This window comes from Lissotriton helveticus, chromosome 2_1, assembly GCF_964261635.1.
Source record: "Lissotriton helveticus chromosome 2_1, aLisHel1.1, whole genome shotgun sequence".
Classification (NCBI taxonomy): domain Eukaryota; kingdom Metazoa; phylum Chordata; class Amphibia; order Caudata; family Salamandridae; genus Lissotriton; species Lissotriton helveticus.
The window spans coordinates 1,454,157,354-1,454,171,041 of NC_136059.1; positions in this window are offsets into that span (position 1 = coordinate 1,454,157,354).

A 13,688-nucleotide genomic window follows, 5' to 3' on the forward strand; every position below is an offset into this window, starting at 1 on the left:
CACTTATGTAACAACTGGGACTAGGAGGACCTTAATTGGGGTTATGAAGATTACCAGTAAGTAATGACTCATTCCCTGTCGCTTGCACCCCACAGTTAGTTCTGGAGCTGAGCTCTGAGGAGCTCTGCTCATCCCCTAGATTGTTGCAAGTGTGTGAAGGGTGCTCTAATGTGGAGGCGAGGAGCAGAGGGACGCTGGGATACTGGCAGGCGGTCATTGGAAGTTAAATTATGCATTCCCATCAATGTTTGCTTTGGGCCATATGTATCAAGCGAATTATCATTCGCAAAGTCCGAAATTCGCAGAATTTCGGCCTTTGCGAATGCTAATTTGCTAAATGGTATGTATGAAACTTTTTTGCTGCAAAATAAGGAATCGCAAAATTTGCTAATCCTTATTTTGCGATTGCACTTAAGGAATCGCAAATTTTGCGATTCCTTAAATGCAATGTATCAAAGAAAAAATAATGTAAAAATGCCCATAAGGATTCGCAAATTACCACCAACTTCTAGTTGGTGGTAAGTTGCGAATTCTTTTAAAAAAGCAATTTTTTAAAAACCAAAGGTGCCATATGACGCTCTTACATGCCCTTAGGGCATGTATGTGCGCCATATGCCCCCACATGTCATTTTCAGGGGTGCAGCAGGGTGTTCTTGAGACACCCCTGCACCCTTGAAAATATTCCTAATTTGCGATTAGCAAATTGCTAATCGCAAATTTCCCCTTCATTCCTATTGGCCTCCTGGCCCATAGAAATGAATGGGAAATTTGCGATTAGCAATTTGCTAATCGCAAATTAGGAATGTTAAAGAATCGCTAAAAAGCAGCGATTTTTTACATACATACCGTTTTGCGAATTCAAAATAGCGATTCCTTAAAAACCGCTATTTAGAATTCGCAAAACGGAACTATGATACATATGGCCCTTAGTCTCATAAATCCAAAGTTGTTTACACCGTGGTGTTTCACTAAAGGTCATCGACATTAAACAGAAAGTGTGCACCAACTACGCAACTTTATTAGTCAATTACCAATGGTTTCCTTTACTCTCCCGGTTTTATTAGACCAAGTTTCGGCCGCCTAAACACATTCCTATCGTGGAGCGGAGGAAAAAGGTTGTTGTGCTTAAGGGCTCTGGGAGCTGAAAGCCATTCTACTGGCTTGTTGGTGCACGGGGTGGTTGTGGTTCCTGTCTAACCATTGCTAGCTAGCTTCACGTTTTCGAGACCAACACCCACCCAATGCTTTGGTGATGAGAAGAAATACGGCACTGCTCTTTCAAATTACTCCGAATCTGGGGGCTTATGTAGATAGCTGTTTGCGATTCGCAAACGGCATTTTGATATGTAGGTGCATATTAGCAAAATAAGGAATCGCAAAAATTGCGATTCCTTATTTTGCTCAAGCATTTAAGGAATCGCAAGTAGATGGAATTTTGTGATTTCCTTTAAAAATGCATTTTTAAAAAAAAATTCAAAGTGCCATGTGGCGCACAGACATGCCCTTAGGGCATGTCTGTGCGCCACATGTACTTACAGGCAAATTCCAGGGGTGCATCAGGTGTCCTTTGGACACCCTGGCACCCTTGGAATTGCGATTCTCAAATTGCGATTTTCTCATAGAAAATTGCAATTTGAGAATGTATCCCCCTTCATTCCTATGGGCCTCTTGGCCCATAGGAAGGAATGGGACACTCATTCCTTAATGGCGATTCGCAATTTGCTAATCGCAATTAAGGAATATTAGGTAATCGCCAAAAAAATGCGAATTATTACCTACATTCCATTTTGCGATTCTCAAATAGCGATTCCTTAAAAATCGCTATTTCAGAATCGCAAAATGGAGATTACCTACATATGCCCCCTGGTGCTTTCCTTGAAAGAGAAGAGCTTCTTTACCTGTCTTCAGCATCTTTGTTAAAAATGAAAAGGAGGGGTGGGTTCGCTTCCCCGAGGATTGCTGCTTTTGAATGACGCTGCTGTAATGGTGGCGAACATGCCGCTAGTCAGGGCAAGAGCAGGGAGGGAGAGAACGCGCCGAGCCCACGCGGGATTTGGAGGCAGTGATCTTACCAAAGCTGACTCAGCTTGTTATCGTTACAAGATGGATGGAACTGGGTCGAATAATAATGGGAAAACGGTGCCTTCTTCCACATCTGCTGGGAATATGAATCCGAATACAATGCGCTATTTTAAGAACCGAATGCATTTCATTTGTCCTGCCCTACTGAGCTATCTGGGCTGACAAACAATTGCATAGTTACGTTTCACCCTTCCTTAGGTTTCATTTTTGAGATTACCCATTTGAGGGATATATTATTTAATAAAATAATAATTTTACCTTAATGGTTGCCTGTCAAATACGCCGCACAGAATGGAGGTAAAAGGATTTCATCGACAAACACATTAGAATAACAATATATGTACAGTCTAACGACATAAAAAGTAGGATTCCAGCATTTTACCTCGTGAAAAGCACAGTGACAGGAAATGACGAAGAATAACCACCCATACATGCCCAGGAAGGCCTGTGACGAGGACGGTCAATTTGAAAAAGTAGAACTGTGCGCCAGTGAAGTCAGATGATTTCATAGCGCTTTAATAATGCACTTGTGTTCAATGGACATGCTATTGTTCAATGAGAAGTAACCAAGGTATTCGGTGCCATGGTTGTCGGTGACAGTTTTACAGACTGGAGGGCCCTCATCCTGGTTCGCTCCTTCACTCTCACATTGCATACCCCCATACGGCATGCTTTTCCTGCTACCTTAGGTTCCACACCCTCACATCGTGCCTGACCTCCAGGCTGCCTGGCCTTCATACTAGATCAGGGGCAACGCCCTAACTTTGTGTAAGCACCCTACATGTTCATGATACTTTGGAAGTCTGGACTTCAAGCAAGTTTTAAGGTATTGTTTGGGCGTCCATCAACCCCATTTATTGTAATTCTGTTCTTTCAGACTTTGGCTTTTTCTTGCCTAATCATAAAAATGCGTTATTCCAGCTGGGACAACAAAGTAGTATTATCTGTCTGTCTGTCTGTCTGTCTGTCTGTCTGTCTGTCTGTCTGTCTGTCTGTCTGTCTGTCTGTCTGTCTGTCTGTCTGTCTGTCTGTCTGTCTGTCTGTCTGTCTGTCTGTCTGTCTGTCTGTCTGTCTGTCTGTCTGTCTGTCTGTCTGTCTGTCTATCTATCTATCTATCTATCTATCTATCTATCTATCTATCTGTCTATCTATCTGTCTGTCTGTCTGTCTGTCTGTCTGTCTGTCTATCTATCTATCTATCTATCTATCTAATTATCTGTCTGTCTGTCTGTCTGTCTGTCTATTTATCTATATATCAATCTAACTAATGAGGCCCGAGTCTTTATTTTTCAGGGGTTTAAATGGTATTTGATCACAAAATGTGTATTTCACGAGAAGTTAGGAGCGGACAGCACCTGTAATTTGCAGGTAACACCTTTCAAAATAAAGGTGGTACGCAATACTATTCCCATTGAACCTGTATTATGTGTATCTCAAAGGCACTGGGGTCAGATAAGTCCAAAAGGTTCACAAATATATTTCTACCTATGACCTCCGCTGATATGATATTCATGTTTACATTATTTGCCTGAAGTTAGTTTGACATTGTTGAAGATACCTTTACCAAACTAACAGAGCAGATCATCCCAGGCTGCGCTTTTCCCTCCCTATCTGATCCAACTGCTACTATCTCTCCTGGGCAGTTTATGAGTTGCCTGTAGCTACAAGCACCCATTCTCTTTGCAATCCAAAACATGTAGTGTTGGTGGACTGAATAGGTAACACGCTTGAACTATCTAAAGTACCATCTAAATAAGTATCTAATCTCCCCGAAGCAGGCTCCTTAACAATGCAAAACATTCAAATACAAATTTCCATCTAGACCAGGCTTCTGAGCGGTATATGAATGAAACAAAAACGTGTTGAGTGATGTAAAGTAAGTGGGTAAAGAGCCAGAACTCAATGATCAACCAGCAGATCCAATAAAGTACTGTTTAATATCACAGTGGTACAAAATATTATACAATTAAATATGCATCAAACTTGAGGTCACACGATCGCAACCCAAGGTGTATATTGAAATGCTTCACCTGGCCTAGTCCTCACCTCCCCACTCGACAGTGTAAAACCCGGCTTTCTTCACCAAGGGAAGGTATTTCACCAGTAGCACAGGACACAGTTACCAATCTATACAACAAAGCAGTATGCAATATTAACAATCTGGCTTGTACTTGCAATTACCCTCCTGTCCAATGGGAAAGATGAGGTTTTTTTTAACACATTGTACATTTACCACGCATTTTCTACCATGTATGTTTTTAGAATGCATATGCTTTTACAACGTATGTCTTTACCATACAATTAAGGTAAATATGGTGGTGGGGGCTATCCCATCACACATGCATTGTTTATATAAATAAACATATATATATATATATATATATGTTGAACAAGGCGCTCTGCAATGAAGACGCACTCCGCAGCAGTTAGGTTCCAACACCTTTATTATTGCTTTTGAAAGTGAAGTTTCATCCGTTATTTCAATCCTTTTCCCGACGCGTTTCAGAGCATGGCGCTCTTTCTTCAAGGGTATTGAAGCTACTGGTACAAGTCTCACGTTTTTTCGCAGCCTTTATTTAGCCTTGCTTAGTAGCGTGCATTGTGGGACTTGTATTATGTAAATGACCCGCAGTGGGTATTTCAGTGTCGCTTCCCAATCATAAGGATGAACAGTGATTTATCTCGCCCTCACTGTAATATTAAGGCCCCCAGTGGGCCCCCGGCATGTCAAAGTCACCTTCATTAGTGGTTTGCACTGCTGCGCCATCTCGCTTTGGAAGGTTCTCCTGCAGACAGCCCCTTTCTCCCACGGCTTCTTCCTCCTTAACCTGGGTGGTGCATCTTCCACGACGTAGCTATCGTAAAAATTGTTTGTTGAACAAGGCGCTCTGCAATGAAGACGCACTCCGCAGCAGTTAGGTTCCAACACCTTTATTATTGCTTTTGAAAGTGAAGTTTCATCCGTTATTTCAATCCTTTTCCCGACGCGTTTCAGAGCATGGCGCTCTTTCTTCAAGGGTATTGAAGCTACTGGTACAAGTCTCACGTTTTTTCGCAGCCTTTATTTAGCCTTGCTTAGTAGCGTGCATTGTGGGACTTGTATTATGTAAATGACCCGCAGTGGGTATTTCAGTGTCGCTTCCCAATCATAAGGATGAACAGTGATTTATCTCGCCCTCACTGTAATATTAAGGCCCCCAGTGGGCCCCCGGCATGTCAAAGTCACCTTAATTAGTGGTTTGCACTGCTGCGCCATCTCGCTTTGGAAGGTTCTCCTGCAGACAGCCCCTTTCTCCCACGGCTTCTTCCTCCTTAACCTGGGTGGTGCATCTTCCACGACGTAGCTATCGTAAAAATTGTTTGTTGAACAAGGCGCTCTGCAATGAAGACGCACTCCGCAGCAGTTAGGTTCCAACACCTTTATTATTGCTTTTGAAAGTGAAGTTTCATCCGTTATTTCAATCCTTTTCCCGACGCGTTTCAGAGCATGGCGCTCTTTCTTCAAGGGTATTGAAGCTACTGGTACAAGTCTCACGTTTTTCGCAGCCTTTATTTAGCCTTGCTTAGTAGCGTGCATTGTGGGACTTGTATTTTGTAAATGACCCGCAGTGGGTATTTCAGTGTCGCTTCCCAATCATAAGGATGAATAGTGATTTATCTCGCCCTCACTGTAATATTAAGGCCCCCAGTGGGCCCCCGGCATGTCAAAGTCACCTTCATTAGTGGTTTGCACTGCTGCGCCATCTCGCTTTGGAAGGTTCTCCTGCAGACGGCCCCTTTCTCCCACGGCTTCTTCCTCCTTAACCTGGGTGGTGCATCTTCCACGACGTAGCTATCGTAAAAATTGTTTGTTGAACAAGGCGCTCTGCAATGAAGACGCACTCCGCAGCAGTTAGGTTCCAACACCTTTATTATTGCTTTTGAAAGTGAAGTTTCATCCGTTATTTCAATCCTTTTCCCGACGCGTTTCAGAGCATGGCGCTCTTTCTTCAAGGGTATTGAAGCTACTGGTACAAGTCTCACGTTTTTTCGCAGCCTTTATTTAGCCTTGCTTAGTAGCGTGCATTGTGGGACTTGTATTATGTAAATGACCCGCAGTGGGTATTTCAGTGTCGCTTCCCAATCATAAGGATGAACAGTGATTTATCTCGCCCTCACTGTAATATTAAGGCCCCCAGTGGGCCCCCGGCATGTCAAAGTCACCTTCATTAGTGGTTTGCACTGCTGCGCCATCTCGCTTTGGAAGGTTCTCCTGCAGACAGCCCCTTTCTCCCACGGCTTCTTCCTCCTTAACCTGGGTGGTGCATCTTCCACGACGTAGCTATCGTAAAAATTGTTTGTTGAACAAGGCGCTCTGCAATGAAGACGCACTCCGCAGCAGTTAGGTTCCAACACCTTTATTATTGCTTTTGAAAGTGAAGTTTCATCCGTTATTTCAATCCTTTTCCCGACGCGTTTCAGAGCATGGCGCTCTTTCTTCAACTGTATTGAAGCTACTGGTACAAGTCTCACGTTTTTTCGCAGCCTTTATTTAGCCTTGCTTAGTAGCGTGCATTGTGGGACTTGTATTATGTAAATGACCCGCAGTGGGTATATATATATATTTTTTTTCTTCCAAATGCCCAAAGCTATTCAAAGGCGCACACGACAGGTGAATTAATTGCACAAGGCAGCCAGCTTTCATTCCAGTGTCATTATTTAATGTCTTTCGCCAACGCGTTTCGAGACAACAAGCCTCTTCATCTTGGGCAGCTTAGAAAATGTACACAGAGTGCTCCCTTTTCACTTTTTAAAACCATGCATTACCCTTGATTGGGTTCACGTATAGTACGAACGTTGTTTTAGGCATGATGGGACATGCAGTCCATTCGTGGAGCACGTAGGTTCTGGTACATCTCTGAATTAAAAGCATTTTTCTCCTTCATCACTTTTTTCCAAGTACTTTTTAAAGGTAATTGGATTTATATCCAATAGATATTGCCGAGATGTCTTGAAATACATGAAGAGAATTAGAAATGCATTAATTTCTGAAGATGAACGAAAGTACCCTCACATTAGCTTGGTCATAGTGCCTTACTATCTGGCATATATTGTGTATGGAACTTATGAGTTTATAGTCCGAAGGTGTAAAAAAGTGATGAATATAGCCCACTGGGGCAAAATAACTCGAGGTAGAATGTTATAGAATATATCAAGGAACTGGCAAGTAACCAGCCACAAAATATAGAATCTGTATTTCGATTCTTACATTATTTCATTTCGCTTATAATTGTATTAAATCACAATTTTTCACATGATGATGTTATTTAAAACTCATATGTATCGCACAAATTATGCAAGGGAAAGTAAGTGGCTGAAATAATAGCAGTATGGTTATTTTCCACATTAGTATCGAATCACTGTTTATGTTGCAGCGTCAGTCTGCTTTCTATGATTATTTTTTAACAAGTCACATGTTACTTTAAATACCTTTTGTGAACACAAACACTTTTTACTCGTGAGCAAGGGAGGTGAGCTCCTGAAACGCGTAGAGTTGTTCGTTGCGTTAAATCTGCATTAAAAAAGTATTTCTTCAGCAGAGGAGTTCGTGTGTTTACTGACCTGAATGGAGCAGTCAGGAACTGAATTTATATATATATATATATATATATATATATATATATATATAATATATATAAGCAATGTGCAGGAAAGGCATATGGTGTAAAAGCATATGCTTTCTAAAAAAGGCTTGGTTAAGAATGTGTGGTAAAAGTATGCAGAGGATTTCTATGCGTTGTTTCATCGTATAACCCTGTCCAATACCATTCACAGCATCTGTAACACACTTACCTCTCCTAACCTCTCAATCCGACACTGGTTCTGTAAAAGTTACACTTTCTGGGCACTGAATGCTAATATCCCGCACAACTAAATATCCACGCATGACCTCATTGTAGGCACTGCAGCAATCCATCGCTAACTCAGACTTTATCTTTATCTTTTTATTCCAACAATTTAGTTAGTCCCTATCCTATCCTTTAAAACTTGTGGCTTAGCGGCCCATATTCCAACGGTGTCATTATAAGAACACTGGCGCGAATTACACATCGCATACTCGAAATTAATGGAGCTATTGATTAAATATCGCTATCCCCCACTTTAATAAAAATATCAAGCGCCTCGTGAGCAGCTGCACACAACTTGTACTTCTAGGGGCTTATTTACAAGCCTCTTGCACCGCCGGCGTGTCACTTTTAAAATGGGAAAAAGTGGCTTATCAGCGGCGCAAGGAGCTTGTAACTAAGCCCCATAGTCCTTGCTTAAGAAAAGCAAGTCTGGCAGTAAAAGAGGAGCAGTTACTGCCAGCCTTGCTTCTCATAAGCAAGTTCTATAAGTACAAAGTGTACGTTTACGCACCGCTTGCAGGTTTTCAAAACACATAAATAAAAGGCATTGTCATTTACAATGCCAATAGCTCAAACTCAAATGCGAGACCTACTGCATTGCAAATGCTTGTTTTATGAGCGACCCTCACTTGTCAGGCGCCTCAACAAAACACGTGAGATGCATTGGATGCAGTACGTTTTAAAATGATCTCAAGGAAGAGAACTACACTACAGTTAGAGAAAATGTGAAGTGATCGATATATGAAAAGTTCTACAAGCCTAAAATGATTCCAACTCAAACATAGCTCACAAATGCATTGAACTAAAACTGCCCACTATCGCCAGTACCTCAAACTAGCATTTTCAATTAAAATTCAAGACATTTCAACAGGTTTTTAAAGCGCATGCAAAGTGTTCAACTTTTTGGGCCATCTTAGATATCCTCGAATACAATAGTTTCGCACAGCCTTGACGCCATTCAACAAATCACAACAACAAAAGTTTTAATCTTTGAAGACTCACCGGCTCAGGCAAAGGGGACTCATTCAGAACACCAACCTAGCCAGGAAGTAACTAGCTTCCTGGTTACTCAGAAGTAACAAGACTACTTGTCACAAACGTGATCTGATGACACAGGAATGCTAAAAAAAAAACACAGTACAGGGACAGCGATGGCAGTGGACAACATGCTCAATATTTAGGAAGGCTACAATCATACAGAGAATCGTGCACCTTTTTGCATACAAGAGAATAACATCACACATACATATGTGCAATCAGAGGACAACAAAACATATGGCCTGGTACTTGCCGAAGACCCCTTTTTTAACAAAGAAACCCCAGTATCCGCCCTTGGATGGATGGGTACCTTACCCCCCCCCCCCACCCCGGGCAAGCATTTCAAACCACACTGTTCTTGGATTGGGGGAGTGACCCCCCAGCCATATTTTATTACATATTAAAAACATTGATTAATTTTTATTATGTACACTTTACGCAGAAAGTCCAGATGCATTGATAGATACATGTCACTTGTCTAACCTTAACATGCTCTAATACAAATTCCACTCCGACTGTAATCTACACATGTAGATACTTTACTTTCTGCGTATCCCCTCAAGAGCCTACGGCAAGGTCAATGACTGGCAGCCCCAGATTCCGGTAAACTACAAATACTACTCCACTGGAGTAAGCTTGCGTAGGGGTACAGCTTATCGGACAGATACTTTCTCCTGGGCCCCCCTACACCCTAAGCCTTAACTCCATAACGCGGGCACTGGCAGCCCCAGATCCTGATAGAGCTACAAATACTACTCCACCAGAGTAAGCTTGCGTAGGGGGTACAGCTGATCGGATGGATACTTTCCCCCGGGCCCCCCCTATGCCCTAAGCTTTAAACTCCATAAACAGGGGCTGCAATTCAGCATTCTTGCGCCCTGATGAGCATGCCCGTGCGAGGGTGGCCACTGGCCTACTGGAAAGAGTGACTCCCCTGGCCCCCGCACCCCAACAGCCTACTGACCGGCTGTCACCGCCCCTGGAGTTACATGGTGCTGGCCGCTAAGGGCCGAAGACTAAGCTTACCAATCATGACCTTACCGCCACAGGCCAGCATAGTTGCCCGACTATCTGGCCTCCCCCTGCGCTCACTAGGAGGTCATGTCATGTGTCTCGTGCTCTCCATCCATGCTAAGATGTTTTCCCTAAATGCCTGATTCCCATTGGATGATCAGTGAAACCCCGTTTTGCAAAAAGAAGGAAAATGGTACCCTGGACGTACCTTTGCCCCATTGACTTCAGTTTCGGGTCCTGAACAGCTTACCAAACCTGTTGTTGATCCGCTTTACCGCATGATTCAACTTTTAGTTCCTAAATTACGCGCCCTGGACTCGTGGGTTTCTCAACAGACATTCTCTTTAAAAACAACCGACATGTGAGTGACCCACTATCCAGATTTCCTGCTGTTCCGGGGCTCAGGAATGCACTTGGGCCATCAGATGAGCTGTCCGTTCTTGGACTGTGAACGCCGTCCATCCGTGTGACAAGGTGATTTCCTCCTGTCGCGATGATGGGCTGATGCAGACTTCTCCCCTGAGTCACAGGAAGAAGACACTGCAGGTAAACATGAAAAGAACAATTGTCAGTGCACTGCCCCACTGGCGGGTTAACACATACACAACAGCACATAGCACCAGGTAACCGTGTACCTGCGCAAGCTTCTCTCTGAGTCACAAAAGTGAAGAAATTGCAGTTAAATGTGCACTGGAACCGATGGGTTAAAGCATGTGCAGCCGCACGCAGGGCTTGTAGCAGTTAGAGGACCACCTGCCAACCCTTTTGACCTGCTCCTCCCTTAGATCCCTTGCCACTGCCTTGGTGGCCGCCCAAGTTCCAAAGGAGTGGGCCCCCAAGTTAGCTGAATCCAGACCAGCATCTCGGGAGGCCAAACACATGACTCTTTTGGACTGAAAGATAGTGAGGAGCGACCCATTGCCAGGTAGCAGGAGTGGCCCATTGACGACATCATGAGACTGTACCTCCCCTTTCTTACCTACACCCTCTGCCCAGGGTGCATAGGTCCGGTGCGACACAACGCGGACCACCAAATGCGCAGGAAATCAATGCATAGGTACTGTGTGCCACCACATACGCATCTGGTGCAAAAGTGTACAAGCACAGGATGCATATGTACTGTATGATACGGCCTAGGCATCTAATGCCAAAAGTTGTCCAAGCACACAGGGAATAGGTACAGAGTGACACAACCCAGGAATATACTGTTTAATTTGAACAGGCCCAAGGGTGCATAGGTACCAAGACACAAACATGGACATCCAATGCATAAGTGTTCAGGCACAAGGGTGTTGAGGTACTGTGTGACAATACATTAATCGTAAAAGTGTACGACCCCCCAAGGGTGTGATAAACGTCAGGCATACAACGCTTGATTGCACAAGCACAAGGGTGCATAGATACCGTGTGACACAACACTGACATCCAATATATAAGCGCTCAGGTACAAGGGTGCCGAGGTACTGTGTGATACAATGCATAACTTATTATAAGTGTATGAGCACAAAGGTGCATAGGTACTGTGCGACAATCCACAGGCATATATTGCATACCTGTACAAGTAGCCCGGTGTAGAGTTAGTGTGTGACACAACTAACGTCCAATACATACGTGTACCTGCGATGGGTGCATAGATGCTATTTGACCACAAACTCCAAATTCATCTGTGTAACAGCACACACATGCATATGGCACTTTCTAAAATTGTGACAACGAGGCCTGGGATGTATTGACGTGACATTACAAGTACTGATACTGTATGTAAGTGGCACCAGAGGCAGGCGCCTCGTGGGACTGACATCAAAGACTTGAAATATATTGATGTGACCTCACCACGGCTTGGAACGTCTTGATGTGACACCAATTGTAAGCAGTCATGTTTCAATCTGACAAACGTCAATGGCTTGACAATTCCGTAGCAAATAATGGTCACCCCATGGATGTGTAGCATTGCGTTCATATTGACCAGACACATTCTTACTCGACGAGTAAGTTCTATGACAAAATGTAGCCTGAAAGTAAAGCGAGCTAACCAGGTTGTCACCACTCTTTAGCAAGCAGGGATATGTGTGCTTCCGCAAGGAATAGTTTGTGCAACTACAATGAGAATAATGGGTAATATACTGTATATATATATACCCTGCTGACTCCCATGAAGGAGGGCTTTTAAACTTTACATTGATCACAGACTTACCATTCCGACCGCTTAGCCTAGCCTCAGTTGTGCATAAGGAACATTGAAAACTGACTTTCAATGAGAGCGCTTAGCATGGCGCCAGTTGCATTACATAATGAACATCGAAACCTGACTTGAAATGAGAGCGCCTAGCATAGCACCAGTGCATAAGTAAGGAACATTGAAATCCTAATTCAAATTAAAAGCGCATAGCATAGCACCAATTGCATTTACATGAGGAACATTGATGTCAGACTATCAATGAGAGCGCCTAGCGTAGCACCCGTTCCATTAAGTGAGGAACATTGAACTCAAAAAATCCAATTAAAACGCCTAGCATAGCGCTAGTTGCATAACATGAAGAACATTTGAGTTCAGATTTTCAGAGAGAGACTTTGAGAGTGCTAAGCATAGTACCCGTTTCATTACATGAGGAACATTGAAATCGTACTTGCAAATGAGAGCGCTTAGCATCGCACCAGTTGCGTTAGCTTCTGAACCTTGAAATATGGCCATGACAGGCTGAAGTCCACTCGCGCCCCATGCAAATCATGGCCAGATCACAGGATCTGCGCCGCCTCGCAGTGTGCATTCTTACTGCTAATTTTGACCTTATTGTTTGATCAGCAAACATATCCTCCTTAAACACACAATCAGACCAATTGGTCACGAAATGGCATCCCATATAACGGAACCTTAGTTCGCTATGCATTATTACCAGTGATTTATAACAGCAATCTAGCCGGGTGAAATTTTAATTTGCACGTTTTTGCTATTAGTTACTCTCGGCGTTACGCTTATTTGAATTTGAAGCACGCAATGTTTATGTGCATAATATACGTGTTTGAGGGGGTCTTTGTGTGGGTTTATAAGTTTCAGGAGCACAGTTAGAACTTCAAAGTATTAGAGACATTGTGATTGGATGGTGGGGGGTAATCACGTGATGGTTCACACCTATGACCATAGAGGAGGGGGGGTAACATCTTTTAAATTCGGGACCAGTAGCATAGTTACCTGAAACGTACAACGAGTGCGGATGAGGAGCTTGAGGTGTTGTGCACTTTTACATCAGGTATGCAAGGGGGTTGGAAAAGGTGACTAAATCGCACATAGGGAAGGATTGTAAGTCTGTTGCTTTAGTTTTTTGGGTGGGTCTGAGTAGGATACAGAAGGTTGGAAGTTTATAGGTGATTGTTTTCTAGGGGGGTAGTTGACTGAGGGAGCATAAGTTGAAAGTACACTGTTTTTTTAAAATCTCGCAATGGCTAAGCTATGGGGCGGGTGTGAGGGTCGTATATAATGTTTTGCACTGTTGAGTTGCAGCTTGAAGTTATGGAGTGGGGTCATGGGATTCTGATTATACGGCATTGTTTACACAAATTCGTTTGGTATGAAGCTCAAATAATTGGTGACAAGAATTGTTTTGATAATCGAGTGGTTTACATACAACTGTGACTGAAAAATATATATATTCTTTATTTATAGATACT